General features: G+C 48.1%; 1 pseudogene; it reads left to right on the forward strand.

Moving 5' to 3' along the window:
- Positions 1-9,212: 9,212 nt before the first annotated feature.
- On the forward strand, positions 9,213-9,282 carry LOC138292264 (small nucleolar RNA SNORA17; annotated as a pseudogene).
- Positions 9,283-25,624: the final 16,342 nt, after the last annotated feature.

Raw genomic sequence — 25,624 nt, forward strand, 5'->3', positions numbered from 1 at the left:
GGGAATCCAAGATGGGGTGACTTGTGGGGCTCTGACCAGGTTCTGTTACCCAGAATCCTTTGCAAACCTCAAAATTTGGCTAAAAAAACACATGTTCCTCACATTTCTGTGGCAGAAAGTTCTGGAATCTGAGAGGAGGCACAAATTTCCTTCCACCCAGCGTTCCCCCAAGTCTCCTGATAAAAATGATACCTCACTTGTGTGGGTAGGCCTAGCGCCCGCGACAGGAAATGCCCCAAAGCGCAACGTGGACACATCCCATTTTTTGAAAGAAAATAGAGCTGTTTTTCGCAAAGTGCCTACCTGTAGATTTTGGCCTCTAGCTCAGCCGGCACCTAGGGAAACCTACCAAACCTGTGCATTTTTGAAAACTTGAGACCTAGGGCAATTCAAGATGGGGTGACTTGTGGGGCTCTGACCAGGTTCTGTTACCCAGAATCCTTTGCAAACCTCAAAATTTGGCTAAAAAAACACATGTTCCTCACATTTCTGTGGCAGAAAGTTCTGGAATCTGAGAGAAGGCACAAATTTCCTTCCACCCAGCGTTCCCCCAAGTCTACCGATAAAAATGATACCTCACTTGTGTGGGTAGGCCTAGCGCCCGCGACAGGATATGCCCCAAAGCGCAACGTGGACACATCCCATTTTTTTAAAGAAAACAGGGTTTTTTTTTGCAAAGTGCCTACCTGTAGATTTTGGCCTCTAGCTCAGCCGGCACCTAGGGAAACCTACCAAACCTGTGCATTTTTGAAAACTAGAGACCTAGGGGAATCCAAGATGTGGTGACTTGTGGGGCTCTGACCAGGTTCTGTTACCCAGAATCCTTTGCAAACCTCAACATTTGGCTGAAAAAACACATTTTCCTCACATTATGGTGACAGAAACTTCTGGAATTTGAGAAGAGCCACAAATTTCCTTCCACCCAGCGTTCCCCCGAGTCTCCCGATAAAAATGGTACCTCACTTGTGTGGGTAGGCATAGCGCCCCCAACAGGAAATGCCCCAAAGCGCAACGTGGACACATCCCATTTTTTAAAAGAAAACAGAGGTGTTTTTTGCAAAGTGCCTACCTGTAGATTTTGGCCTCTAGCTCAGCCGGCACCTAGGGAAACCTACCAAACCTGTGCATTTTTGAAAACTAGAGACCTAGGGGAATCCAAGATGGGGTGACTTGTGGGGCTCTGACCAGGTTCTGTTACCCAGAATCCTTTGCAAACCTCAAAATTTGGCTAAAAAAACACATGTTCCTCACATTTCTGTGGCAGAAAGTTCTGGAATCTGAGAGGAGCCACAAATTTCCTTCCACCCAGCGTTCCCCGAGTCTCCCGATAAAAATGGTACCTCACTTGTGTGGGTAGGCCTAGCGCCCCCAACAGGAAATGCCCCAAAGCGCAACGTGGACACATCCCATTTTTTTAAAGAAAACAGAGTTTTTTTTTGCAAAGTGCCTACCTGTAGATTTTGGCCTCTAGCTCAGCCGGCACCTAGGGAAACCTACCAAACCTGTGCATTTTTAAAACTAGAGACCTGGGGGAATCCAAGATGGGGTGACTTGTGGGGCTCTGACCAGGTTCTGTTAACCAGAATCCTTTGCAAACCTCAAAATTTGGCTAAAAAAAACACATTTTCCTCACATTATGGTGACAGAAAGTTCTGGAATCTGAGAGGAGCCACAAATTTCCTTCCACCCAGCGTTCCCCCAAGTCTCCCGATAAAAATGATACCTCACTTGTGTGGGTAGGCCTAGCGCCCCCGACAGGAAATCCCCCAAAGCGCAACATGGACACATCCCATTTTTTTAAAGAAAACAGAGGTGTTTTTTGCAAAGTGCCTACCTGTAGATTTTGGCCTCTAGCTCAGCCGGCACCTAGGGAATCCTACCAAACCTGTGCATTTTTTAAAACTAGAGACCTAGGGGAATCCAAGATGTGGTGACTTGTGGGGCTCTGACCAGGTTCTGTTACCCAGAATCCTTTGCAAACCTCAAAATTTGGCTAAAAAAACACATTTTCCTCACATTATGGTGACAGAAACTTCTGAAATTTGAGAGGAGCCACAAATTTCTTCCACCCAGCGTTCCCCCAAGTCTCCCGATAAAAATGATACCTCACTTGTGTGGGTAGGCCTAGCGCCTGCGACAGGAAATGCCCCAAAGCGCAACATGGACACATCCCATTTTTTGAAAGAAAACAGAGCTGTTTTTTGCCAAGTGCCTACCTGTAGATTTTGGCCTCTAGCTCAGCCGGAACCTATGGAAACCTACCAAACCTGTGCCTTTCTGAAAACTAGAGACCTAGAGGAATCCAAGATGGGGTGACTTGTGGGGCTCTGACAAGGTTCTGTTACCCAGAATCCTTTGCAAACCTCAAAATTTGGCTAAAAAAACACATGTTCCTCACATTTCTGTGGCAGAAAGTTCTGGAATCTGAGAGGAGGCACAAATTCCCTTCTACCCAGCGTTCCCCCAAGTCTCCCGATAAAAATGATACCTCACTTGTGTGGGTAGGCCTAGTGCCCACGACAGGAAATGCCCCAAGGCGCAACGTGGACACATCCCATTTTTTGAAAGAAAACAGAGGTGTTTTTTGCAAAGTGCCTACCTGTAGATTTTGGCCTCTAGCTCAGCCGGCACCTAGGGAAACCTACCAAACCTGTGCATTTTTTCAAACTAGAGACCTAGGGGAATCCAAGATGGGGTGACTTGTGGGGCTCTGACCAGGTTCTGTTACCCAGAATCCTTTGCAAACCTCAAAATTTGTCTAAAAAAACACATGTTCCTCACATTTCTGTGGCAGAAAGTTCTGGAATCTGAGAGGAGCCACAAATTTCCTACCACCCAGCGTTCCCCCGAGTCTCCCGATAAAAATGGTACCTCACTTGTGTGGGTAGGCCTAGCGCCCCCAACAGGAAATGCCCCAAAGCGCAACGTGGACACATCTCATTTTTTAAAAGAAAACAGAGGTGTTTTTTGCAAAGTGCCTACCTGTAGATTTTGGCCTCTAGCTCAGCCGGCACCTAGGGAAACCTACCAAACCTGTGCATTTTTAAAAACTAGAGACCTAAGGGAATCCAAGATGGGGTGACTTGTGGGGCTCTGACCAGGTTCTGTTACCCAGAATCCTTTGCAAACCTCAAAATTTGGCTAAAAAACACATGTTCCTCACATTTCTGTGGCAGAAAGTTCTGGAATCTGAGAGGAGGCACAAATTTCCTTCCACCCAGCGTTCCCCCAAGTCTCCTGATAAAAATGATACCTCACTTGTGTGGGTAGGCCTAGCGCCCGCGACAGGAAATGCCCCAAAGCGCAACGTGGACACATCCCATTTTTTGAAAGAAAATAGAGCTGTTTTTCGCAAAGTGCCTACCTGTAGATTTTGGCCTCTAGCTCAGCCGGCACCTAGGGAAACCTACCAAACCTGTGCATTTTTGAAAACTTGAGACCTAGGGCAATTCAAGATGGGGTGACTTGTGGGCTCTGACCAGGTTCTGTTACCCAGAATCCTTTGCAAACCTCAAAATTTGGCTAAAAAAACACATGTTCCTCACATTTCTGTGGCAGAAAGTTCTGGAATCTGAGAGAAGGCACAAATTTCCTTCCACCCAGCGTTCCCCCAAGTCTACCGATAAAAATGATACCTCACTTGTGTGGGTAGGCCTAGCGCCCGCGACAGGATATGCCCCAAAGCGCAACGTGGACACATCCCATTTTTTTAAAGAAAACAGAGGTTTTTTTTGCAAAGTGCCTACCTGTAGATTTTGGCCTCTAGCTCAGCCGGCACCTAGGGAAACCTACCAAACCTGTGCATTTTTGAAAACTAGAGACCTAGGGGAATCCAAGATGTGGTGACTTGTGGGGCTCTGACCAGGTTCTGTTACCCAGAATCCTTTGCAAACCTCAACATTTGGCTGAAAAAACACATTTTCCTCACATTATGGTGACAGAAACTTCTGGAATTTGAGAAGAGCCACAAATTTCTTCCACCCAGCGTTCCCCCAAGTCTCCCGATAAAAATGATACCTCACTTGTGTGGGTAGGCCTAGCGCCTGCGACAGGAAATGCCCCAAAGCGCAACATGGACACATCCCATTTTTTGAAAGAAAACAGAGCTGTTTTTTGCAAAGTGCCTACCTGTAGATTTTGGCCTCTAGCTCAGCCGGAACCTAGGGAAACCTACCAAACCTGTGCATTTCTGAAAACTAGAGACCTAGAGGAATCCAAGATGGGGTGACTTGTGGGGCTCTGACAAGGTTCTGTTACCCAGAATCCTTTGCAAACCTCAAAATTTGGCTAAAAAAACACATGTTCCTCACATTTCTGTGGCAGAAAGTTCTGGAATCTGAGAGGAGCCACAAATTTCCTTCCACCCAGCGTTCCCCCAAGTCTCCCGATAAAAATGATACCTCACTTGTGTGGGTAGACCTAGTGCCCGCGACAGGAAATGCCCCAAGGCGCAACGTGGACACATCCAATTTTTTGAAAGAAAACAGAGGTGTTTTTTGCAAAGTGCCTACCTGTAGATTTTGGCCTCTAGCTCAGCCGGCACCTAGGGAAACCTACCAAACCTGTGCATTTTAAAAAACTAGAGACGTGGGGGAATCCAAGATGGGGTGACTTGTGGGGCTCTGACTAGGTTCTGTTACCCAGAATCCTTTGCAAACCTTAAAATATGGCTAAAAAAACACATGTTCCTCACATTTCTGTGGCAGAAAGTTCTGGAATCTGAGAGGAGGCACAAATTTCCTTCCACCCTGCATTCCCCCACGTCTCTCGATAAAAATGATACCTCACTTGTGTGGGTAGGCCTAGCGCCCGCAACAGGAAATGCCCCAAAGCGCAACGTGGACACATCCCATTTTTTGAAAGAAAACAGTGCCTACCTGTGGATTTTGGCCTGTAGCTCAGCCGGCACCTAGGGAAACCTACCAAACCTGTGCATTTTTGAAAACTAAAGACCTAGGGGAATCCAAGATGGGGTGACTTGTGGGGCTCTGGCAAGGTTCTGATACCCAGAATCCTTTGCAAACCTCAACATTTGGCTAAAAAAACACCTTTTCCTCACATTTCGGTGACAGAAAGTTCTGGAATCTGAGAGGAGCCACAAATTTCCTTCCACCCAGTGTTCCCCCAAGTCTCCCGATAAAAATGATACCTCACTTGTGTGGGTGGGCCAGGTGCCTGCAACAGAATAAGGCCCAAAACTTGTGGAGATTGAGGGGATAGCACAGCGAGTTTATAAGGACATATTCTTTTATACATCTTTAGACGGACTCTGCTTTGGGGACCCACATAAGTGAGGTGTCATTTTACTTGGGAGACTGAGGGGAAAACTGGGGAGTAGGAATTATGTGCTGGAGCGGTGATCCTACTAAGAAAAGTCAGGAAAATATGCTTTTTTATGCAAAGTTTGAGGTTTACAGAGGAGTCTGGGTAAGAAAATGTTGGGGGAGCCACACAAGCCACACCTCCCTGGACTCCTTGAGGTGTCTAGTTTTAAAAAATGTCTGGGGTTTTGTAGGTTTCCCTAGATGAAGGCAGCACCCAGGACCAAAAACATAGGTGGGCCCTCCCCCCCAAACACAGGTATTTTTGGAATATATCATTTTGATGTGTGCACATACGTCCGTGATGTGCCAAACACTAAAATTGTGAAAAGAAACACACTTAGGTTATGTGAAAAAGACCCCTCACCCACCAACCAAGTTGGTGGCATGCTTCATCATCGGGGTCCCACCTGAGGCACCTAGCGTGTCACAGGTGTGCTGCGACGCCTGATTACAGCGGAGAAGGTTTTTTCATTTTTACCACACATAACGGTTGGATTTGGCACGAGGGTGAGTGATGGTTCAGTGGATCAAATTTTATTAACAAGAGATTTCACAAGAATGAAATGCACTGTTAATAACTGAAAGGCAAAAAACTGAACCAATGACTCACAGCTCGTGAGCTGTAAAGCCGCGACAAGGCACCAACCGCTTTTCAGTCCATTCACACACCTTTCATACATGACACGCACAAGACCATTCACACCGCCAGCCACTGGCCCAGCACATTACAACACTCACATCGACAGACTGCGCCACTCAAGGGCCCATCACTTTCATATGCCCACATGCCTGATACAAGAATCACACCAGTTGATGGGAGTGTGGACTGGCGTTTGGCTGGCACCGCCAGCCAAGCGCCTCCCCAAGCACACCGCCAGCCAAGCCCCACCCCAAGAACACCGCCTTCCAAGCCCCACCCCACGTACACCGCCAGCCAAGCGCCACCCCAAGCACACCGCCAGCCAAGCGCCACCCCAAGCACACCGCCAGCCAAGCGCCACCCCAAGCACACCGCCAGCCAAGCCCCACCCCAAGCACACCGCCTTCCAAGCCCCACCCCACGCACAGCGCCAGCCAAGCGCCACCCCAAGCACACCGCCAGCGAAGCCCCACCCCAAGCACACTGCCTTCCAAGCCCCACCCCACGCACACCGCCTTCCAAGCGCCACCCCACGACACCGCCAGCCTAGCGCCACCCCACGCACACCGCCAGCCAAGCGCCACCCCACGCACACCGCCATCACTTTTTTTTGTTTATAAACAACAAAGAAACCACCAATTATAAAATAAGCACAAAACTACAAACACAAAAGCTCTAACTAAATACATGACAGAGATGCCAACCGTGAAACATATGAAAATATAAAACAGACAGCTTACGCTCACGGTATTTCCCAGAGTTTTTTTTTTGTATGGTAACTTCTATAACAGCTGGGCACACACAGCCCAGGCTTTGAAGGGCATTCGGGGCAGTACATCCGGCTCTCCCTCCGGATTAATCTCCGGGCACATACTCTACATTTCTTTGTGGGCAAGTCTTTTTTGGGAGTGGGAGGAATGTGATCTGGAAAGTGCCAATCTTTCAATCTAGCCACATCCTCCACCACTTCTACTCTAGGAACTCTTGCCGGTTCCACCACAATAAGGCTTTCTATCACCGACTCCTGAAATTTAACAAATGTCATCCTTGACTCAGGCGAATAATCCTTGTATACAATAAAGGCATTAAAAGTTGCCAAATGAAATAAATGTAGGGCCAACTTTTTATACCACACATAAGACTTATGAAGAGCAGTGTAAGCTTCCAACCTCTGATCTACTCTATCAACACCACCCATATGCCTATTGTAGTCCAAAATGCACGCAGGTTTGCGCACTTCCGCAATCTGATCCCAAACAGCCACAGGGGAAGTACTCTCATCATGGATGGTCGATAGCATGTACACATCCCTCCTGTCTGAAAATTTCATAGCTAGCAGCTCATTATTCCGCAAGGCACTGCACTGTCCCCTCACAAGTTTCTTACAGACAAGCTCCCTTGGATAGCCTTTCAGGTTAGAACGGATTGTGCCACAAGCAACAGTGTCCACTCTAAACAACTCCTTGAACAACTGCACTCCAGTGTAGAAATTATCTACGTACAAATGGTGACCTTTGTTAAACAGCCGTCTAGCAAGTTCCCACACAATTTTTTCGCTAACTCCAAAAGTGGCCGGACAACCAGGAGGGTCAATACTGGAATCCCTACCAGTGTAGACCCGGAAATTATACACATATCCTGTACTGCTTTCTGACAGCAGATACAATTTAATCCCATACCGTGCCCTCTAGGAATGTACTGCTTAAAAACTAAACGCCCCTTGAAAAGGACCAAAGACTCGTCCACACTTATCTCTTTGCCTGGAACATGGACCTCTGAAAACCGATCCACAAAATCATCAAGGACAGGCCTAATCTTAAAAAGACGGCCACAATCAGGGTCATCTCGTGGCAAGGCTAAAGCATTGTCGACAAAATGCAGCATACGAAGAAGAAGCAAATACCGATTACGTGTCATAGTTGCAGGAAATATAGCGGTTGCCATCAAGGGACTAGTAGACCAATAAGAAGCCAGTGACGGCTTCCTGATCAACCCCATCAAAAAAGTCAAACCTAAAAACCTTTTCATCTCTTCCAGATATGTGGGAACCCACTGAGTAGCTCTAGACTGAGGCTTAAGTCTGTCAGCGCTGTCCCGCAAATATTGCTCTGCATACACATTTGTCTGCTCCACAATCTCTTCCAAAAATACATCGTCCATAAACAAGTGAAAGAAATAGACAGGCAAAAGGTTTTCCGTGTTAACTCTACACCCTGGGAGACCAGTAAATGCAGGTAACTGTGGCTGCTCCATGTTTGGGGCAATCCAGGTGTCAGGCCTTCTAATGGGAAACCCTTCAGCCCCAGGCTGCTGCACTCTTGGCACATCAATGTCCTCCTCTAACACAGGCCCTTCATCTGCACTGAGAGTAGCTTCCTCGTCAGAAGAATACTCTCGGACAGAAAACTCACTTCCAGAATCTCCTGCTTCCTCCTCTGCCTCAGATGCAGAGTCAGTGTCGTAATCATGGTCTGAAGACGACTCAAAGAGCATGCGAACAACCTGCTGAGCGGTCACTCTGCGGCTAGCCATGATCCTCACTAACAGAAAATGGATTGCCAACAACAACTAGCACTAAAATAAGTAATAAACAAAGTGTAGCTTTATCACAAAGAGTTATGTACTACAAAAAACTATACCACTCACTTGCCTGAAAAAGCTACTCACCAAGCAACTACTCTGCACAGACACAGCAATCACCAATGATATCCCACTAAAAAGAAAAAAGAAAAAAGCAAATTAGACATATGACAACACAAACATCACTGTGCTCAAATCTAAGGACAATGTCAAACACACAATACTGCATTTAGTACACCACCTACAAACATATCATTCATGCATGTCAACAATACTCCTTTGGAGTAAATTGCTTTCACTTACCTAAAACATGCAACTATGCAAACTGCAGGACAACTACTGCCAAAACCACAAGGATCCACAGCAAAAGAAGCAAAAGCGTTGAACTAGAAGAAAAAGAGGAAATAAATTGTTATAATCACAAATACAAATACTTCGCCAGTTGACAAACACCCCACCACCAAGAACTTAGAAGTTGTCCCTGGTACCTAAGTGGATCCTGCCCCCCTCGGGGGTAGATGGGCGTAAACAAATTGGCCAATCTGCCCCCAAGGGGGGGCAGAAATGGGCAACACCTCTGTGCCCCCTTTAGGGGGCGACCCTTCCCAAAGGGGGCACCCCCAGCACAAAAAAAAAATTTAAAAAAAATCCCTGGCGTATTGGTGGTTTCTGCCCTCCTTGGGGGCAGATGGGCCTATTTTGGCCCATCTGCCCCCAAAGGGGGCAGAGATGGCCAATACGAACTTTCCCCACTTTAGGGGGGCGACCGTTGCCCAAGGGGTGCCCCCAAACACACACCACACACACACCACACAATCCCTGGCGCCTAGTGTGCTTCCACCCCCCCGGGGGCCAGATTGTCCAAAATAATGGCTGGTCTGCCATCGGGGGGCCGAAACAGAAAAAAAAATAGCCCCCCAGGGGAGCGACCCCTGCCCTAGGGGTTGCCCCCAAAATAAACAATAACAACAAAATCCCTGGTGTCTAGTGGATTTCGTCCCCCCCCCCCGCCCCCCTTGGGGGCAGATCAGCCAAAAAATTGTCGATCTGCCCCCAGTGGGGGGGGGGGGCAAAATACTAAAAAAAATAGCCCCCCAGGGGGGCAACCCTTGCCTAAGGGGTCGCCCCCAAAAGAAACTTTTCTTTACAAATAAATCCCTGGTGTCTAGGGGTCGCCCCCAAAAGAAACAGACCTCTAAAAATCCCTGGTGGCTAGTGGAGATTCCTGCTCCACGATCGTGGGGAGCAGGAATCTTGTGAAAACAGGCACAGGGGGAAAGGAAAAACCCTTTCCTTTCCCCTGTGTCTGTTTCCCCCCCCCAAAAAAGGAAAGGACTCACCTCGCTGGGTCCTTTCCCCTCGACGCGCTGGAAGCAAATGGCTTCCAGCGTGTCCGGCAACACTTGATGACGTCGGCGCGCTGTGCACGCGCTGACGTCATCGGATTGACGGGGGGGGGGTTGGGGGTGGAAGGGGAAGGTCTTCCCCTTCCATCCCCGCCTTGGGGGGGTGAGAGGGGTCCACAGGGGGGTGCGCTAGTGCTCCCCCAAGTTCCCGTGCCTTGGACGAGGTGACCTCGTCCAAGGCACACGGGAACTGTAGCCTTGGACGAGGTGACCTCGTCCAAGGCACAGAACGGGTTAAGGAAAACGCGCTGCTTTACAAAAAAAAAAACTGCTTTATTAAAAAGCAGTCACAGACATGGTGGTCTGCTGTCCGCAGCAGGCCACCATCCCTTTGAGGGCCGCCACTCACAAGGGGTCGCAAATTGCGACCAACCTCATGATTATTCATGAGGTGGGCCTTTGCGACCCCCTTGCGAGTCGCAGATGGTGTCAGGGACACTCTCCAACATTTGGAATTGTGACACGCAAATTATGAGACCCTCTGACTCGCAATTTGTGTGTCGCAATTCCGAATTTTGCTACATCTGGCCCTAAATCTTCTAATTTCAGTGGCATGGGGTTTCTTTAAAAAATAATGTCAAAGCAGAGCACAAACTTTGTGTCAGTCAACTCGATTTCCTCATTAGCAGAGTTTAGTGTGAAGATGCAAACTTTTTGTGATCATTCTCATATTAATTAGGAATGAAATGCATGCTGGGACTGAACTACTTCTGTCCTTAGATAGTGTGACTTAAAATCTCTTTTATGAATGAATTTTAAGGTTGAAGTATGTCAAGGTATCTATATAATTCACTTACAAGAAGTACTATGACATTTTTATTTTGTTTTAACTGTTGTTGTTTGGATGGTTGTGGGTGTTTTTGTTGGATGGGATAGTAGACAGTTGTAGGTACAAATGTCATAAATGTGTTATTAGAATCTGTTTCTGAATATAACATGATGTTAGCTAGGTGTGTGATATAAAAAGAAACTGGAGGGCTGTTGTTGAAGGCAGTGTCAGATGGAAGGTGTGGAGTACCTTTGATCAATATGCTCAGATAAAAGTATTTACAAAGCAGTGAGCAGACACTGAAAGAAAGAATGATGGGAAAATTACTGGTCCAGCCATTTCCTAGTATGCCTCACTCCTTCTAACAAATGGACACCATCATCATGATTAGGAGTGAAATGCTCATTATGACTGAACTGTCCATAACCTTTTCTAAATGCAACTTAAAATCTCTTTTAGGTAAGAGGTTTCAGGAGAGGTATGGTAGGATGTACGTTTAATTTGCTTATACAAGAATTATTTGCACTTTAGAAACGTGAGTGTTGTTTTTGGGGTTTGTTATGTTTGTATGCACATTACAAGTTAACTGGATAGTGAGTCCCGGGAAGTTATAAACCTCCCTGAATGGCTGGTGGGGCAAAAAGTCCTTGCATGCCTCTGAAGACCCGAACTACAATGCCCTATGCATTTTCCATGATCATTCTGTTGTTTTTCACTCTGTAACCTTGATAATCATACAAGCCTACTGAGGTTTCAAGGTTATAGCTACCAGTTGTGGTGTTGTTACAGTGGCACTAGGGCCCAGAGGTAAAGGTGGTCCATTACACCAGCCATTCTAGAAACTATCAAGTTTGCTAAACATTCTTACGCATTTTAGAGCCTGATGCCTGCCTGTGAGATCTGTTTATAATATTATTACAAAGCCAGTCTAGTGGCCTCTTCCAGCTCTTCTTAGCTATGTAATGAAAAAGGCTGCTGTAGCCTAAATCTCAGATATAGTTACCAGTGACAGATCCAATGTCCAGCCAATTGGATCTGTGAGTAAACTGCCAGCCTGCTTCCACTAGAACCAATAGGCTGCCTATACAGGGTAATGGCAATCACTCTTGACTAAATATCTTCGAACAGCACATCTTTGATCTCTTGGCACAGACACAAGGCATACCTTTTTTAGGTCTTACCGGAGAAAGTGCATGCTGTGTCACTTTTGAAATATTTTGTTTACTTACTAGGGGCTTAGGACCTACCCATTGCTTACAGTTATTTGATTTCATCATCACTCTCATTTCCTTACTTCTCTTTGGACAGTAAGTGATGGGTTCACTTCCTCTTTGTGTTTTGTCCCTCCCCTGGAGAATGGCCCAAGAAGTGCTGACTTGTGACACCCACAGCTTGTGTGTTTTTTGGAGGTGATTTTATTTGATTTTAGTTGTAAAGGGTGCATGTGTTTTACAGGCACCCTCCTGTCCCGATCCATGCTGTTGCTTATCCCCTTCCACCCTCCTGTCTCTCTCTGTATTGCAATAAAATAGTTGTGTGAAAAAGTCACAGAGTTGACCTTAGGAGGCTAATCCTATTTTGCTTAAAAAAGCACATCATGTGAGATTTCTGGGAACCAAGCTTTCATAATGTAATTGGTTTATTGCTAGGGTCAGACAGTTTAGGGTGACTAGGTACCCTGAGGCATCTGTGGCACCTGTGACAGTCCTAAAGCATCCCCCTGGCTCTCCACCTACTAACCAGTAGGTATGATTTTACAACCCCAAAGACATTCGGGTACCCCTGCCTGTGCTGCCAAATGGGGACATAACGTGCAGACCCTTGTGATAGAACTTCCTTTCTAAAAGGCAGTAAATTGTCTCCGCAAATGTGGAGATGGTCATTGAAAAGTTACAATGAGACTAGAAGTCTGACAATGCAACGTGTTGCTGATGCTCTTGAAAACAGGCTCATGCATGCTAGGGGTTTGGCTGGCGAGGCAAACGTAGTAAGAGATAAACGCTATTTGCCATCATTTAGATGGATAAAATGCAAGACCCTGTTTCTGGTGGCAAAATGTGTTTAGGAGGAGGAACTGTACATACATATCTTTATATAACTAATTTTTATATTATTTACTCTTTTATATGGCACATCTATCATTAGCAGCGGCTTGTGGACCTTCATGTCTCATCATTAAAATTTTACTAGGGGAATTACTTCATCTGCAAATTATGTTATCTTTTAGGCTGCCTTTTTGCAACATTTCCTTTTGCCTGATATTTCTTGTAGGCTTTCGGAAACATATTGCTGGGATTATATTGTTTGGGGAAATAGGGATCATGAACATCTAAACAAACTCTCTCTCACACACACATGTTCAGATGCATGCAGGCATACAAAATGCAAACACCACCTACATCCACTACCTACACCCACCACCCTACCACCACAACTCTACTGCCCTACCACCACCACCTTACCACCACCCTACCAACCTACCACCTCCACCCTACCACCACTCTACCACCACCATTCTACCACAACCCCTCTACCATAACCACCCTACCACCTAACCACAACCCTACCAACATCACCCTATCATCACGCTAACACCACCACCCTTCTAGCACCTGCACTATACCACCATCACCACTCTGCTGCCACCACCACACCACCCTACCATCACCGCCACCCTGCCAGTAGTACCCTACCACCACCAAACACCACCACCTTAACTGTAATTGTGTCCTTGTACATTTGCATAAAGAAGATCACAGCACTGCAAAACATACAGCATTCTGTGCTTTAAATCTATAATCACCAAAGGTTATAAAGTCCATAGAATATTCACTCTCTGTCCTCCAAAGGTGATGGTTCAAAAAAGAGTATCTTTCTTACTAAAGTGGTCATCTTAGAAAAAAAAAGAACTTAAAAATACAATAGGGCACAGAGGTGGTGCTGGGCTATTAAGTGATGAAACGGCACATGTAAATCCAAATTGTGCCGATGAGGTTGAGGAGTAACTTGGCTGCTGAAACACAGTGGTGGCTGCCACAAATCTCATTTGGGTAAGTTGGGGGGAGACGAAGGGGATAGTGGAAAGAACAAAAAATAAAAATAAAAAAAGACACTTACCTTCCACCGCAGCCGCCGTCTCCTGTCACCTTGTTCGTCGCTCCTCATCTTGAGGTGTCCGAGGATTCAGTGGGACACCAGCACAGGCTCCCCAGCAATCCTGGCACTGCTTCCATGCTAAAGCTAGCTCAGACACAGCCATGGGGTCTGAGCAGTTTCTCCAGCCTGGCTGTTAAGCACAGCTGGGATGGAGAAACGTAGGTGTGCATGTGTGTTTGGCTGGGCTGAGACGGCCGACCAAACACACATGCGCACTTCTTCCCACCTCCTGTGGCCCAGCCCCGCCCTTTCCTATACTGCTGGCTGAGCCAGCAGATGAAACATGAAACAGCAGTTTAACTATTGTTTCATTTTTCATCTCTCGGCTCTCGGCCAGGGAGGTGACGCTCCTCCGCCATTGTGGAGGATCAGCCCCTGCTGAAACATAAGGAGTGACAACGCAGAAGGGGGAACTTTTTTCCTTACTTACACTGAGATCTACGGAGGGTTTGCTAGTCATTGGCACAAATGCCATCCAGCTGATTGTAAACTACTATTCAATGCACTTTCAACACTGCTTTATAGTTATATTGTCTTGCACTACTGACTACTGCTGATAACAGTTTGTGATGAAATATAATGATTGTGCTAAGGTATTTCTACAAGACAGTCAAAATAATTTCTGAGGGGTGCTAAGGAATTTTGAGAAGACACTCAAAAACATTTATGCGGGTATCCGTGATAACACAGTGAAAACATAGTAACAAATGGATTTCGAGGTTTTTATATTCTTCAGGCATTAGAACACATTTTAGAAAACTCGTCTCCCATCAATTCTGAATTGTAAATGATTCTGCTAGCACACCTGGTACTTAATAGGTAAGCTTATAAGGGGATGCGTATAGGTCGATGAACCTTTTAAATCGCATGGAGTATCCTAGCTACGGTTTAACCAATGGTTCTCAATAATCAATACACAAAAAATGCAATATTATTGATCTAGTCATTAATCACCAGTTAATAAACACCACACCACAACCATTTGGTCATGAATAACCATAACTCAAAATACGTGTTAGCAATTTTATTTCCCTATTAGTTACAATACTAACTCAAGAGACTATTTCAAATCTTTATTCACATCAGATCAAGATTAATTCATTAATAACCACCAATAACATAATCTAATCAAGACTTGAGACAGAATACATTCTAAAGCACTGGCATAAGTCAACATATGAATCAGAGGTGAATACGTCAACATGAGTATCAGAGTTCAGCAAATCAGTCTGTCAATCATTTGTCACTGTATATGTCAACGTCTTAGAATAAACCCTCTCATCTAACCCAGATTAGCATTAGCATGTGGGAAATCATGCGAAAGCAGTTTAGAACGTGAATTTGGAAAACACCTAGCTCAGAGAAAAACTATTAAGAGCGCAGTTGGTACCAAGGAAGAAAAGGCACAAAAGGCATTCAGTCACATTGTCATAGTTACCTATCCACAGTATGGATCAGCAACAAAGTCAATCTTCGTCTTCAGGTCATCAATCGATCAACATCGCATCAGGCTCTCAAGAGCATAAGCCCAATGACTGAATCTCTCAATCTCTTCAATCTCGTAGTCTCTCTTCGGACATCTGCACCTAACATCTGAACTCTCCCCTTCTGTCACGTCATTATATCAAAGTTACCCAGACTATCCCCCAATTCCTGATTGGTCAATTAATCACACGATTTTACTTTAACCAATAATCCTTTTTTTCCAAATCTATGAATTCTAACATTACACAGTTCCCATGTAGTTGATTGCTTCACTTTATGATGTCCTCATCATCCGGCTTGTAAGGTATCGAAAATGTTGCATCTTCTTCTCCAGTCAGTGTCTCTATTGTTCAAGTCCTGGGAAAGTACACTCTGAATGCTTTACACAGTTTTCACTACAATTCTGATTCTATCATCTCCTGTCTGTCGCTTCACGCAAAAGATCCTATCTAAGCAGATTTATTTGAACAATGAGCAGTTCATGGTTAGTTTAGTTCGTCGTTCAGTTTTTCGGTGGCTTACATTGAACGTTAACATTCAGCTTCTGCATGAGGCCTGGCAAAACTAGGCCACAACTTCGGCTAAGTTAAGCTCTACAATATAAGGCAAAACATAAGTTATATCCCTCAATATGGCTTACTACTTCATTATTTTAATACATTTTTAATAATTCAGATATATTAGTTGCTCTTTCGATATTATTCGTGAATCATGGTGACTGTAGTGTCCTGCTGGACACGTTCTAGTGTTTTGCCAGCCACTCGGCTGAGGGATGGCCTTACATCTACACCCCACACCCAACCAACACAGGCGTCACCGGTCAGGTGACCCTGTCAATAAAAAGGGCAGGGCGCACGTGCCCGTGGCCAGTTACTAGCACCATGCCACTGTGTCTGGGTCTATCATTTCAGTAGCATGAGGGCCTAGGGCCCCCAACACTAGAGTGACCACTCTCTGAGGGCACATTTTCAAACGTGCACATTAATTTTCTACGTTAATCATTTTCTACATTTTTTTCATTACTCAGAATACATAAACATTTATCACTAATTTCTAATTAATATATTTGCGTTAACAATTCCATTCATGCCGAGGTTAAAGCGCTGAGTTTGCAAGGCTTGTAAATCTGAATGTAACACACTGACATTCGAATGGGCAAGTCTCCGCACACGTCAACAAGAGGAGCATGACGTGGTACGGCATTCTATGCTAGCAAAGTGTTTTACGTGCCCTGGCCACTTGATTGTGACACACAACACTTCGAAAATTAGCAAAACGTTGTCTTTGTGACATTACTTTGATGTTATGAAATCATAAGAAGTAGTAGAAAAACATGAAATGCTCCAGTTTTAAAACTCTCATGTCACTATTTACTGCATTTTCCATTCACCTGAAGTCGAAAATGGCTGGATTGCCAATCACAGCTGCCATTTCACACGAGGCCATCGTCCATGGTGAAGAATTTCTGATTGATCAAGTAGTTACTTGTAGAAAACGATATTTCCTATTCAGGTTCTAATGGGTTGCATCAGCTGCACAAGGAAACTGCCATCTGATGATGGATGTACATTACATTGGGCCTTTGACAATGACTTGCTCTGGCAGAGTTATGAGCAACTCTAAATATTACTGCGCCAGTCATGAGCTGTGAGTAACAAATTGCACTCTAAATATAGATTACTTATTTTGAGAGGGAGATCCATAGCTTGACCTTTTCTTTTGTAAATGGCAAAACCAGCCTGCGCTGATGTGCTTGTATGTATTCAGTCAACGCAGCCGAGTTTCTAATTACCCGTCAATAATTTGATTATGTTAAAATGACTTTTGCATGAATTCTCAGGGTTTTCTCCGACTGTTTGCTAGACCTTTAGCCAGAGGGAGAATGAAGAGAGAATACGCCGTGCCTGCCTAAGAGCAAACATTGGTGTAGCAAAGCATGCATTCCATCGCTTTCCATAGCAAATGTTGCACAAGACCTTACTTTAGGAGTGATGGGTGCAGTAGTAAATGAACAGCGCAATCCTAAAGGCTGAAGAGTAAACTGACAACTATTTACATGTATAAAGACCTGAGAGGAACACAGCGCCCTGGGAGAGGTGGAGCACAGAGGTATACTTGGGCCGGCGTCCCTCCCCCTGAGGTCTGACTCCAGAGATGCCTTTCTGCACCCTGATCACTACTTCCATGCCCGTCAGGCCATCACCATGAGCAGAACAAGTCTGCCTCAAGAAAGGTGGGCATAGCTGGGTCTGTCCTCCCTTGCCCTGCTGTTTTACTCTTCCCACCTCTCTGCTCTTACTGGCGGAGGAATCGTTATTAGCAGTGCGGGCTGGTTACTGACTGTACCGTTTTTCTCGTCTTTGATAGTCTTGTGTGTTTATGGGCCAAGCAGCTTCATTTACATACTAATGGATGACATTTGTTCTCTAGCATTGAAACCTTCCAGTGTGAGGGCTTCACCACTTCAGTGTGACTGCAGCTATTTTCTCCAATCAACCTTTCGAAGAAGACAGTGAAGATATACTTTCTCGGTGTTGAATACAGAAGTAAGACTAGCTAGAGGTGTACAAAGGACACCTTAAGCTGATTCCTTCTGTTGACCTAACTGGCAGGACAGTGACAAAATTCTATGCACTTGTTGATAATGAAAATAGACCACTTGGTGGGCTAATGTTCTCTAAGTTGAAACGAATTGTCACCCTTTTCCCTGGAACAAGCTCCTCGTAGTTCTCTCTACCTTTGATTGAAATTAAATCTAACTTCTGGATTAAACAGTTAACAGCTGATCACCCTCCAATTTCTTTGATCTGCCCTAACCTACAATAATGGTCCCAAGTGTCAACCCTAACTATTTGAACAAATCCGGCCCTACTTTTTACAAAATCACATACCCTCTGAATCCCTAAAAAATACCATCAAATATTTCAAGCACTAACGTATGGGTGACCATCCGGAAGTGCTGATTTTAGACCACTTTCACAGTGTTAAGAACAATTGCCTATAATCTGACCTACTTGTTTTGCTCCAGTGTGGCCTACTCCTGGACACATACCTTTGAACAAGTCATTAACATTACCAGCAAGTCTAAGATACTCTATGGTCCAATTCTCTCTATTATTCCTTCTGCACTCATTATGCCCACCACGCTGTTACAGTCTAGAATGGAAAAATACATAGAGAAGCCTCATACACTAACCTTTAAAACTTCAATTTTCGTTTCAAGACACTTGTGCAGGCCGCTAAGACCGGATAGTTCCCTGACTTCCTTGCTCTCTGTTGCTGATTTGGAAGATATGTTACCATCCCTTTACCATGCTTTTCCTGCTCCTTCACAATTCTTACTTCTTAGCATCTCTCTTGACAGCTTCTCCAGACCTCTCACTCTCCCTCCTCTATGGACTCCTAACTACAGTGCAGGTGTTAATCACTGCCTACCTCCATACACTGCCCTTAGTAGCGGTTCTACCCCTACTGTCCATTTCACTTCCTCCACTAAAATGACCTAATGTGAATTACTTCATCCAGTTACCTTTCACCATGTCCCCTTAGCCTCCTTTGCTCCCCATCTGGAGGTCTGCACAGGATCCCACCCATACTTGGATAACATAGCTTACATTTCCCTGCGAAATCAAAGATACCTCCACTTCCTGACCTACCCCTCTGTGGTCTTCAAAAAACATCAAATGTGCAGTTTGCCATTGTGAGAAAACAGGTCTGATTGCAGAGGCCCCCTAACTTTTTGCCCCCATTTTACACTTTTGGCTGGTGTTTTCCTGACTCTGATGGTGCCCTGGGTACTGCTAACCAGTCCCAGGGCCTGTGCTCTGTGTAAAATGGATATGCAAATTAGGCTAATTATAATTGGCTAAGTTAACCTACCTATAAGTCCCTAGTATATGGTAGGTCATATAGGTTTAGGGACCACAGCATAGGTAGTGCACCCATAGGTGCACTGCTGAGGTGCCCAGTGTCATTTTAAAGGCAGGCCTGCCTTGCTGGCTGCTTTTAAATTAAAGTTATATGCAAATTTGACTTTGGAATTAAAAGTAGTTCCAAAGTCTTAGACTACCTTATTTTTACATATAAGTCACCCCTAAGGTGTGTCCTATGTGCCCCTAGGGCTGGGTGCCATGTAACTATAAGCAGGGACTTTATAAAAATGGTTTTATAAGCCCTGGTGAGGTAAAAACAGCCAAATTAGTTTTTCCCTCATTGTAGTAAATGGCCTTCATAGGCTAGAATGGGGAGACTTTATTTTAATTTTTAAAGTCTCCTTAAATGATGCATACCAAGAATTTGGTATCAAATTAATTGTTGTAATACATCCCACAACTTCCAGTTGTTGGATTTAATATAACTTGTTCATGTAAGGAGTTTTAAACTTTACCTGAAAAGTTGCCAATTTCAGCCCGGCATTGTTTTTGCTGCTGTGCTCTGATTGGCCAGCCTCTAGCAGCTTGGCCAAGCTGCCTTGATGAGGTGTGAAGTGGCCTGGCTTCACACAAAGGAATGTGCCTGTGGGAAGGAATCTCCCCTCAGCAGATGGTGAGGCAGGAAGGGGGAGGGCTGCCAAACTGGTCTTCAAAGGCAGAGAAGGACATTTGGAGCAACCAGCAACCCCCCCACACCCTGCAACCCCAGACAACTAGGTGCCCCCTTGATTAGATTAGGAGAGGGCAGGAGAGGGGTGTGTTTTTTTATTTTTAGCCACACCAGTGGGTGGGCTCAGCCAGATGTAACCTCCAAAAATCAGATTCAGCCAAGATGGATTTTTAGAGAATGTTGCCTCCTGGGATTGATTTTTGCCACACTTCCCAGGAAGTGGTCATCACAGGGGGAAGGACCCTGCACCTGATTGGAGAACCAGGACCCGCCTGCTTTTCACCCAGGAGCAAGGATAAAACTGGCAGACCTGCACCCACACCTCAGTTCCCTACCACATCCAACAAGGAAGAACAATAGAAGAAGAAGGACTGCCCTGCTGGACCCCTGGCCTGCACCTGGAACCTGCACTCAGAAGGACTGCACCAGCTGCACATTTGGGCTTCACCACAAGAAGGACTTTGCCTGGCTTCAACTGGTTCAAGGAGGGACTCCCGGTTTGCTACAGGTGAAAAATTGCTATCCAGAGTCCCCTGCACCAACTCCTGAAGAAAGCGACCAGCTGACCACTGTCCAGTGGCCAAAAAGGAGTTTGCGCCAGGTGCATTCTGGGAGTTGTAGTCCGCACCCCCAAGGACCATCTCAGAACTTCTGGACCCTTGGGGTGAGCTGTGGACCCCAAAAAGAACCTTAAAAGGACATCTGGGAGAAGCCCCAGAAATTTGGAGAAGTTTGGACAACATTTGTAAAAAAGCTCCATAGAGGGACCAACCCGCTGCGGCAACTCTAGCCGGCTTGCCTCAACCGCGACCCGGCCTGATTTTCTGGTTCGTCCCGGTAAAGAAAATCTCTGAAAAAGAGACTAAGGGGGTCATTCCAACCCTGGCGGTCGGTGTTAAAGCGGCGGTCAAACCGCCAACAGGCTGGCGGTTAAAAAAATGCAATTCCGACCCTGTCGGAAACCGCCAACAGAGACCGCCACTTCAACACTCCGACCGCCACGGCGGGACAAACAAACAGCGCGGCGGTCACCGCCAACAGACAGGTGGGAGACAATGTACAGCCCACCCTATCACAACCCACCAATCCGCCACCTTTTCCGGGGCGGTAGCCCCGCCGATAAAAACACTGCGGAAACAGACATTTCAAACGGAAAACGCTCACCTCCATACACCCCACAAGGAATCTGGACAGCATGGAACCCGAACTACACATCCTACCAGCCATTGTCTTCCTGCTCCTCTACCAGGAGCATGAACGCCGGCGCAGAAGACAACTGTGAGTACTGCACCTACGACACAGGGGAGGAGGAGGCAAAAAATTACGGGGACACACATATGCGACACACCCACCCTCACCCTCAACCACTACAACACACACATCAATGCATAGCAACACATCACAGTTACACCCCCAAACCCCCCGGAAGAATGTAAAGGCAAAAGGAAATGATTATAAATATAGAATTATATTGTAAGACTGAGTATAAAATATATCACACATCTATAACTTTATATACATAAATTGTCCAGTCCGATATGTCCATCAGCCATTGTTCGTGGGCCACTGGGCCAAAACACATGGCCAAAGCCCACACAGGATACCTGCCTCCAACGGAGAGAACACTGCAGGGGCATCAGATAGGAAAACTACAGGCACCTCAGGGGGAAGGGAAGGGGGGGCACCTCAGCCAGATGAGTCCACGACGCCAGATCCACGAGGGGCCTCCATGGCCACTGTGCCATCCTGGGGAGTGCAAAGCCACAGTCTCACAAGTCTCTACAGTGGGTGGGTTGCCCACTGTTCAATCCTGGGGAGTGCAAAGCCACAGTCTCACAAGTCTCTACAGTGGGTGTGTTGCCCACTGTGCCACCCTGGGGAGTGCAAAGCCACAGTCTCTCAAGTCTCTACAGTGGGTGGTTTGCCCACTGTTCAATCCTGGGGAGTGCAAAGCCACAGTCTCTCAAGTAGATAACAGTCTCCACTGGTACTGGAGGGGGACTAGTGCCCAGAGTGCTTCGTGCAGCCCTGCCCGACACAGATGCGGGCCTGCCCCTTCCGCCAATGGGCCAGCGGTGCTTGAGATGAAGGGCCCAGTTCAGCGGTTCTTGAGACGGCGGTGCCCAGCGGAGCGGTGCTTGAGATGAAGGGCCCAGTGCAGCGGTGCTTGAGATGAAGGGCCCAGTTCAACGGTTCTTGAGACGGCTGTGCCCAGCGGAGCTGTGCTTGAGATGATGGGCGCAGTGCAGCGGTGCTTGAGATGAAGGGCCCAGTGCAGCGGTGCTTGAGATGAAGGGCCCAGTGCAGCGGTGCTTGAGACGGCGGTGCCCAGCGGAGCGGTGCTTGAGATGAAGGGCCCAGCAGAGCGGTGCTTGAGATGAAGGGCCCAGTTCAGCGGTGCTTGAGATGAAGGGCCCAGTGCAGCGGTGCTTGAGATGAAGGGCCCAGTGCAGCGGTGCTTGAGATGAAGGGCCCAGTACAGCGGTTCTTGAGACGGCGGTGCCCAGCGGAGCGGTGCTTGAGATGAAGGGCCCAGTGCAGCGGTGCTTGAGATGAAGGGCCCAGTGCAGCGGTGCTTGAGATGAAGGGCCCAGTTCAGCGGTTCTTGAGACGGCGGTGCCCAGCGGAGCGGTGCTTGAGATGAAGGGCCCAGTGCAGCGGTGCTTGAGATGAAGGGCCCAGCGGTGCGGTGCTTGAGATGAAGGGCCCAGTTCAGCGGTGCTTGAGATGAAGGGCCCAGTGCAGCGGTGCTTGAGACGGCGGTGCCCAGCGGAGCGGTGCTTGAGATGAAGGGCCCAGTGCAGCGGTTCTTGAGACGGCGGTGCCCAGTTCAGCGGTTCTTGAGATGAAGGGCCCAGTTCAGCGGTGCTTGAGATGAAGGGCCCAGTGCAGCGGTGCTTGAGACGGCGGTGCCCAGCGGAGCGGTGCTTGAGATGAAGGGCCCAGTGCAGCGGTGCTTGAGATGAAGGGCCCAGCGGAGCGGTGCTTGAGATGAAGGGCCCAGTTCAGCGGTTCTTGAGACGGCGGTGCCCAGTTCAGCAGTTCTTGAGATGAAGGGCCCAGCGGAGCGGTGCTTGAGATGAAGGGCCCAGTTCAGCGGTTCTTGAGACGGCGGTGCCCAGCGGAGCGGTGCTTGAGATGAAGGGCACAGTGCAGCGGTGCTTGAGATGAAGGGCCCAGCGGAGCGTTGCTTGAGATGAAGGGCCCAGTTCAGCGGTTCTTGAAATGGCGGTGCCCAGCGGAGCGGTGCTTGATATGAAGGGCCCAGTTCAGCGGTTCTTGAGACGGCGGTGCCCAGCGGTGCCCAGCGGAGCGTTGCTTGAGATGAAGGGCCCAGTTCAGCGGTGCTTGCCCTGTTCAGCGGTCCTTGCCCTGTTCAGCGGTGCTTGCCCTGTTCAGCGGTGCTTGCCTTGGCGGTCCTTGCCATGTTCAGCGGTGCTTGCCTTGGCGGTCCTTGCCCTGTTCAGCGGTCCTTGCCCTTTTCAGCGGTGCTTGCCCTGTTCAGCGGTGCTTGCCTTGGCGGTCCTTGCCCTGTTCAGCGGTGCTTGCGTTGGCGGTCCTTGCCCTGTTCAGCAGTGCTTGCCTTGGCGGTCCTTGCCCTGTTCAGCGGTCCTTGCCCTGTTCAGCGGTGCCTGCCCTGTTCAGCGGTGCTTGCCTTGGCGGTCCTTGCCCTGTTCAGCGGTCCGTGCCCTGTTCAGCGGTGCTTGCCCAGTTCAGCGGTGCTTGCCTTGGCGGTCCTTGCCCTGTTCAGCGGTGCTTACCTTGGCGGTCCTTGCCCTGTTCAGCGGTGCTTGCCTTGGCGGTCCTTGCCCTGTTTAGCGGTCCTTGCCCTGTTCAGCGGTGCCTGCCCTGTTCAGCGGTGCTTGCCTTGGCGGTCCTTGCCCTGTTCACCGGTCCTTGCCCTGTTCAGCGGTGCTTGCCCTGTTCAGTGGTGCTTGCCTTGGCGGTCCTTGCCCTGTTCAGCGGTGCTTGCCTTGGCGGTCCTGGCCCTGTTCAGTGAAGCTTGCCTTGGCAGTCCTTGCCATGTTCAGCGGTGCTTGAGTTGGCGCTCCTTCATTGCCCAGCTGGGCTGTGGCTGGCGCTCCTTCATTGCCCAGCTGGGCTATGGCTGGCGGTCCTTCATTGCTCAGCTGCTGCGGCTAGCGGGCCCTCCTGGGCAGCTGGGCTGTGGCTGGCGGGGCCCTCCTGGGCAGCTGGGCTGTGGCTGGCGGGGCCCTCCTGGGCTGCAGTACCGGGCCTGTGTGTGTCCTCCTGCACACCTGGGATGGGGCTGGTGGGGCCCTCCTGGCCAGCTGGCCTGCTGCCGGACTTGTCGGGCGTGCTGCCCTTCCCACCCTTCCCTGCACGCTTGTGGCCCTTTCCCACCTTTGGCAGTGTGCCAGGTGGCACCTCACTTCCTGACTGAGCCAATGTAGGGATTTTGGTCCCTGGGGTCTTTGGTCGCTCGCGCCGGGCACTGTCAATCTTAGGATGCTTTTCCGGTGGTGGGCTGGCCGTGCCTTGGCTCCTAGCTGAACTGGATGCCCTTGAGGGTGGGGGACTCCACAGTCCATGGACAACAGTCTTCACTGGTCCCGGTGTTGTGGTGGCTGAGGTGCTGATTGGAGTCTTATGAGATGGACGGGGTAGGGGAGTTGTAGGAAAGAGGTCAAGTTTGGAAAGGAAAAGCAATTTGGAAAGAGAGGGACGGGTAGGTGTAGTGGGTATGGGAGTGGAGGAAGAGGATGTGGTTGTAGGAGTGTGAAGTCTGGTGTCTTTGGGTGCAGGTGCTTGGGCTGGAGGCTGTCGTGAGGTGGATGGCTGTTGGGTGGGTGGCTGCCTGCGTTTGTGTAGTTTGGAGGAGGGGGTGACAGACACACTTGGAGAGGACACAGGGGACGTGTAAATGGTAGTGGGGGTGGTGACTGCACGTGTGCGGAGTGTTCTGGTGGGTGTGCTGGTGATGGACGTAGTGGCTGAAGATGTTGTGCATGCAAGTGTGAGTGGAGACGTCACAGGGAGGGAGACGAGGAGGAGGGGGACACAGTGGAGGCAGTGGGTGTTGGTATGTCTGCATGTGGATGTTGCTTGTGTGAATGCTTGTGTGATGTGTGGTGCTTATGTCTGGATGAGCTTCCCTTGGGTGTTGAGGTGTGTGCAGGCTGGTCTGTAGGTGTGTTTGGGATAGGCAGAGGTACAGGGGATTGGGTCTGGGTGGAGGAAGTTGGAGGGGGGATACTAGAGACAGGGACAATTGCTGCTGTCAGTGCTGAGGCTAGAGCGTTGAACGATCGCTGATGGGCAGCCTGACCCGAATGAATGCCCTCCAGGTATGCATTACTCTGGTGCACCTCTCTTTGTACACCCTGGATGGCATTCAAAAGGGTAGACTGCCCAACAATGATGGTCCTTAGGAGGTTAATGACCTCCTCACTGAGGGCAGCAGGGGCGACAGGGGCAGGGCCTGAGGTGCCTGGGGTGAAGGAGATGCCCACCTTCCTGGGTGAGCGGGCACAGGGCAAACGCTGAGGGGCTGCTGGGAGGGCGGTGCTGGTGCGCTGGGTGGCGGCTGTACCTGTTGTTGCGGGGGCACGGATGTTGCCGCCACCACAAGGGAGCTCCCTTCAGAGAACGAGTCGCTGTCACTGACATCAGCACGAGTCCCCGCTGTGGAGCTCCCCTC

Source organism: Pleurodeles waltl, chromosome 1_1 (genome assembly GCF_031143425.1).
Source record: "Pleurodeles waltl isolate 20211129_DDA chromosome 1_1, aPleWal1.hap1.20221129, whole genome shotgun sequence".
Taxonomy (NCBI): domain Eukaryota; kingdom Metazoa; phylum Chordata; class Amphibia; order Caudata; family Salamandridae; genus Pleurodeles; species Pleurodeles waltl.